General features: G+C 38.7%; 1 pseudogene; it reads left to right on the top strand.

The window, feature by feature from the left end:
- Positions 1-3,047: 3,047 nt before the first annotated feature.
- On the top strand, positions 3,048-3,978 carry LOC101654958 (annotated as a pseudogene).
- Positions 3,979-5,247: the final 1,269 nt, after the last annotated feature.

The following is a 5,247-nucleotide window of genomic DNA, read 5'->3' as shown; positions in this document are numbered from 1 at the left end:
TTTTACAAACATCCTTTTTATTGATAAACATCTGAAGGGCACTTCATTCTGTAAGCTAGCCTCCTGCCGAACCACCCACTTTACTAGTTCAGTAGGCCAACAATGTGCAGTCCTGCATCCTGTCTCTGTGTTGCCTCAAAGGGATCTTTGAGTCCAGAGGATGTACTCAGTCCTTTGTTCTTCTTTCTTGATGGTCATGAGATAGCTCACTTTACACCCAGAAGAATGGCTTCAAATAAATCCAAAATTTAAGCCATTGAGTTGATTCAGACTCAGAGTGACTCTATAGGCAAGGACAGAACTGCCCTGGTGGGTTTCCGAGACTGTAACTGCTTATGGGAGTAGAAATCCTGCCAGTTTTCCTGAGAAAAATGACAAGGAGCTGACTAATCACTGGGTTAGAATACACATTATTTGCATTGGCCCCCGTAGCTATTGGGAGAGAGTTACAAAATCTATGGCAATAAAGAGCCATAAAAGTAATTCAATTGTGTCATACTCTGTAATGGAGATCCTTGTCTTCAAAGACTAATAGTGGGCACCAAAAGCTGCCCCAAATTCATTACAAATATATGGATATTCACAAATAATACACTGTATGCATTCTGTAGTCTTACCATCTGTCAGATTAGTAATGAAGACATAAAGTTTTAGTTAGCATATATACTTGGCTTTCACTTATCTCATGTGGATCCCCTTCAACATTGCAATAATATTAATTAAGTAAAGCATTGTGATAATTCAATCTAAAATGTAGAGTCAGTGTAACTTTCTAGATTGACCATTAGCAAACCTTTCCCTGGTTGGCTGCATTTAAAGACCTATCTTTTGGGTTTTTTAAAAACAGATCATACTTAACTTTTTCAAAATTACATCTGATCTATCTCATGTAGGATACCAGGTGGTCTAACATCTAAAGATAGAAAATGAGATAATAAGCACATAATACTGAAGACTCTTTTTGTTTCAGACTAATTAGAATGAATATTTTACCTCAAATGAAATATTATAGTCACCTCTTTAATTGATATTTTCTCATTTACTTTACACTCTTCACCCTAAAAGATCTTATTTTTTACTATGAATCTAAAGTGGCCTTTTTAAATTACTAGTTTCATTCTCCATTATAATTCTCAGGTTAGGCTCTCTTAATGAATATAGAATGAAAAAAAGAAAATTCTTAATATTGCCTGCTGGGTCTTGTTCTCAGGAAATCTTGTTCTCAGAAACCTCAAGCCTTATATGGTATTTTCGGCATTCTCTTGTTTTCTATTTTTTTTTTTAGATTATTTTATTGGTAGCCTCTTACAATTCTTGTTACAATCCATACATCAATTGTATCCAACATATTAGTATATATATTCCATCATTCTTTTCTAGACATATGCTTTCTATTAAGCCCTTGGGATCAGCTCCTCTTTTCCCCCTTCCCCCACAACCCTCCTGGCACCTTGATAGATTATAGATTCTTAATTAGTTTCAAATCTCACAAGGACCACTGTCTCCCTTCCCCTCTGGTTTCTGTTGTTCTTCCCCCTGGGTGGGGGTGAGTGGTTATGTGCTATTCATTGCAATTGGCGACCCCCTCCCTCCCCACCTCTCCTCACCTTCCCCCTACCCTTTTAGGAGGCAAAAGGAAACAGGTAATCTCTAGGAAGCAAATGTATAAATAGTGATATTAACAGAGGTGTGCACTTATGTAAGTATATTAATCCATAAAAATAATGGTATTGACCAATGTGCATATATTTATAAGGCAATATACTGAGGCTGCAGATGCCTTGGGCCTTGGCTCATACCTTCCCTCAATACAGAACACTTTGTTCTAACAAATTAGTATTCTGTAATGCTCACCCCCACCCCCCACGTCATCGCTGAAGACAAAAAGGGTGTGTAAGCAGATGTGGTGAAAATAGAGGATGGTGCCCGGCTATTAAAAGATATAGTGTCTGGGATCTTAAAGGCTTGAAGTTAACAAACTGCCATCCAACAGTGAAGCAACAAGCCCAAATGGAAGAAGCACACCAGCTGGTGCGATTATGAAGTGTCATTGAGACTGGAAACCGGCATCACAAGATTCACAACAAACAATAAACAAGCAAAAAAAGCATTGGTGAGAATGGGGGTTTGGTGGGTGGAGCAGAGACCCAAACCCCATCTGTGACCAATGGAATATCCCCCCATAGAGGGGATGCAGGGAAGGCATGAATCAATCAGGATACAGTAGAGCAATGGATCACACAATATACCTCTGATTCCTTGAGGCCTCTTCACCCCCCCCACTATCATGACCCCAGTGCTGCTTGCCACTCCGGACTAGACGGGAGCATGTACATGGGTCTAGGCAAGAGAGAAAACTCACACATGGAACCCAGGGACAGGAACGGGACTAGCGATATCTCTTGCTTTCTTAAAACCAGCCACACACTTCTTGTTTTTGTCTTTTTTACCACATAATTATTTCATGCTATATTCTTTCTGCTTATAATGTTTTTTTCTCTCTCTCCAAACTCCACTCGTATTTATCCAAGTTAATTTGTACTTATCCTTCAGTTCATAGCTAAATGTAATAATAATTTACCTAGAAAAATATCTCCAATTTCTTTATAAAGCTCTTTTTAGGATGTGCCTCTCAAAAACATATATTCCTTTTCTATGTACTTATTTTAGTTGCAGGTTTATACTTTATTATTATTATTTAAATCTTGTCTAATTTTTGTTTGAGATAATGAAGTCCATATGGGTAGTGTCTGTAACTATTTTTGTTCACCATTGCCTTCTTTGGAAATACCTGACATGTAAACACAGAATGGTAAACTCAATTTGCTGTATCTCAAAATTTGTTACAGAATTTGCTGTTTCTCTAAATGTAAGCTGGTTTATATAGACTAAAATTTGGTAACTACCATCAACATGAGTTTGTCATAAAAAAGTACAAATACCGCAAGCTATGCACAAGGAAGTAGCCTTGGTGGTCCTGTAGATTAGCAAAGGACTCCTAACCAAAAGGTCAACTATTGAAGCCAACAAGGTGCTTCACAGACATCGGCATCAATTAGACAGATCTGACATTCCGAAGAATTCACCAGGAAGGAGAACCACATCCTGATAACAGGTTATCATTGAGAGAGTTACCCAGATTGGGGTGAAAAGGTTTATGATTATTGGTGGGAGCCTGCAGGACAGTAAAGTTGCCTTGCATTTGACACAGACAAATGGTCCCCTCATATTACGTTTACCCAAAACAATGTGACCTAAGTTACTTTGAAGAAGCATTTCTGAGAGTTCATTAAGATATGTTTTTCAGTACAGTTGGATATTATCTGAACCGATGTGATGAATTTGACAATGACCTGGATGTTTACCTAAAGGAGTTGCTGGATCTTGACAAAAACAATCAAGGAAAGGTTGTTGACATGGGAGAGTGCGGACTTGATTTTGACTGACTGCAGTTTTCTCTCATAGAGTCACCACTCAAATCTTTAGAAAACAGTTTGAACTATCTGAACAAATCAAATGACTGGAGTTTGTTTATTGCCCAAACGTACATGACAAGTATTTGGACACCATGAACAGAAGTGGGCTCTGTGCATCACTGGGGTGGTGCATTCATTGCATGGCACCAAGGAAGCAGCAATCTCTTTGATTGACTTGGGTCTTTACATAGGGTTCAATGGTTTCTCACTGAAAGCTGAGGTCAATTTAGGAATTTTGAGGTCAATAACAAGTGAAGACATTAATGAGTGAGACTGATGCACCTTGATGTGGTGTCAAAAATGCATACATTGTATCAAAGTACACAAAAACTTTCTTTCCCACTAAAAAGAAGTGGGAAAATGAGCACTACTTTAAAGACAGAAAGGAGCCTTGTATTATAACTCACTCAGTGGAGATCATGTCAGCAGGAAGAGATAAGGATCCACTGGAGTTAGCCATACTCTGTATAACACCATTAAAATATTTTTCACTGATATGTAATTAGCATGCCTTCCATTTTCCATGATGTGTGTAACATTTCCTGGTAAAACTTACTGAAAGCTTCAATAAAGGGTATATCTTTAAAAAAATACATTTGGTTACTGATAAAGGGGTTCCTTTACTTATACTTATTGTGAAAAGCATTTGAGTGAAAGAATTTTCACTCAGATATTGGGGGCCTATTGTGAGTTACAATCCATTCTCCATCATAAAGAAGTGACATTGTGGGAGAATGCAGCTTCTTTACTAACCTCAAGCTTCAGGATAGAAAATTCATAGGTCATTCCTACATCTTGGTTTACAATACTGGAAAGGCACACATCACTAGTCGGACTCCCTTTGAAAGCATAAAATGACTAATAGCATCAGCAAGGGGCAAAAACTCAAAAGCAACTACACTATCCTCTGTCAGTGTGACCCTTACAACTATATGTGGTAACTGTCACAGGAAAGTCAGTCGATAGTGTTTTAAGGAGAAAATCAATCCAACTTGACAGTTGGCCCTGGAAGAGAGGAACCCAGGAATCAGAGGCAATGGGCCATGTTACAGGGAATAGAACCAAGGAACATATGTCTGTGATAACTGAATTAAAGGGAGAGCAGAGCTTTTTATAACAACTGGAGGCAGAGAAGCCCAGCAGAGCACTCCCAAGAGTACCCATCAAAAATCAGCCTAATGAATTGAAGGTCTTTTATGCCAAGAAAAACAAGTAAAAGAGAAATACCATAAAGTCCATCACTAAGAAGAACATTTTAAGAGCAGCCTTGAAATGCAACCCTGTAAATATGTACGCACTTACAAGTACGACAGCGTCATTCAAATAAGACTGTTTAATCAAATATATACACTATCAACTGAAGTCAACAATTAGAAAATGGAAAAGTTCTACCAACTTGCATCAGTGACTGATGAAACATGCTGTAAAGATGCATTCATAATTACTGATGATTGGAATGTGAAAGCTGCAAGGGAAGGGTACTAGGTCTGGCAGAGCGCAAGATCGTGCCTGGCCAACTCAAGCAGCTCCCTCCCATGCTTCTCACTCAGACTCTACACCTCCACACACTCACATGCCAAAAGCCTTGTCAAGCCCGCCTCATTCAAACTTGCCAATCAGGAGGCTACAAGGTGCTCTCCCAACCCCTAGCTACCAGTCTCCACCCCTGAGAGTATATCTCTATGTGTCTTCTTTGTATTGGTGCTACTCTTGCCTTTATTTTAGGAGTAGCACAGCAGATTTCACTTCCCAATAAAGTCTGCTACTTAAT

The sequence above is a fragment of the Echinops telfairi genome, unplaced genomic scaffold, assembly GCF_000313985.2.
Source record: "Echinops telfairi isolate 266 unplaced genomic scaffold, ASM31398v2 ScPeMD7_7469;HRSCAF=8507_0, whole genome shotgun sequence".
NCBI lineage: Eukaryota > Metazoa > Chordata > Mammalia > Afrosoricida > Tenrecidae > Echinops > Echinops telfairi.
Note: the sequence above shows the minus strand (reverse complement) of the source record. Positions and strands in the feature narration are given on the sequence as shown.